The sequence below is a fragment of the Pteropus vampyrus genome, unplaced genomic scaffold (assembly GCF_000151845.1).
Source record: "Pteropus vampyrus isolate Shadow unplaced genomic scaffold, Pvam_2.0 Scaffold574, whole genome shotgun sequence".
Classification (NCBI taxonomy): domain Eukaryota; kingdom Metazoa; phylum Chordata; class Mammalia; order Chiroptera; family Pteropodidae; genus Pteropus; species Pteropus vampyrus.
In genome coordinates this window covers 185,934-187,102 of record NW_011889355.1, presented here as the reverse complement: position 1 = coordinate 187,102, position 1,169 = coordinate 185,934, and positions in this window count along the sequence as shown.

Sequence of the window (1,169 nt, the reverse complement as noted above, 5' to 3'; positions counted from 1 at the left end):
TTTTGTGTCATCAAAGAGGTATGCTCAATGAAACTGTTAAACATAAAAAAAGTAGGTACTGGGATCAATTTTTCTCATGCATCTGGCACCTGGAATGTTCAATAAGTCATCAACGAGATTAGTGATTTCAATAAAAATATATAACTTTTGACCATATTCTGCTCATCTGATCAAATAACATTGCATTTTGTGATTTTATGTTTGTCTAGATAGGTGTCAATCTGTGGCTACGGTGTGCTGTGGCTGTGGGTGGCTGAGGCCTCCATTTCTTCTAGTAGCTTCTCCTCTGTAGTGTTTGCATTTACCTAGAAACTCTAAGCAGAGCCTGTCCCCGTGGCTCTTTCAGTGCTGTCCACTGTCATCATGCAGGAACTCTGCAGACGTGAGGACAAAGTACGCACATGGCACATTATAAGAGGGTAGATATGACGATTCATAAACAAACACATCCACACATGTTGGGGGTCCACGCCAACATGTTTTACTGATAGGAGTAAAAGATTAAAAGTATTCGAGCCTTATGCTCTAAAAATCAACAAAAATAAATAAGTGACCGGTGAAGAAGCTGATTTTCAAAGCCTCAAAGGAAAAAAGGAAAAGATAAGCACCTGAATTCTGGAGGCTTCTGAAGGGGTCATTCAGAGCTGGGGAAGCCGCTCCTTGCATAGAGCGAAGGAGGGCGGAGGTCCACCTCACCCCCGTGCCGTCAAATGAAAATATCCGAGAACTCGACTTACAGCTGCTGAGAAAGACAGAAGACCACTATATTCTTTTGAGCGAACGGAGGAGACTAAAACGAATTCACTTCCAAATGTGAATTTTGATTTGTGACATAATAAATAGCTTGATTTGCCTAACGGAAATTTTAATCAGTAAAGTTTAGTAAGTAGTTAGTAAAAAAGGCATAGAAAATTATTCTGGCCATATCAGAGAGATAACTGTTCAGAAGGAGTGTGTGTGTGTGTGTGTGTGTGCATGTGTGTGCGTGTGCGTGCGTGTTTTAATGTAGTTAATATCTTAAGTGAAAATTTCAGGTCCTATAAAGTGATTTCAAACTGAATTCGCAAAGGGTATTCCATGATAAATTAGGGCTTACCGATCACAAGATCGTACTATACATTTAGTTTCAGTACTGGGGTACTAAGGGTCCACATTCCTGCCTTGGGAAT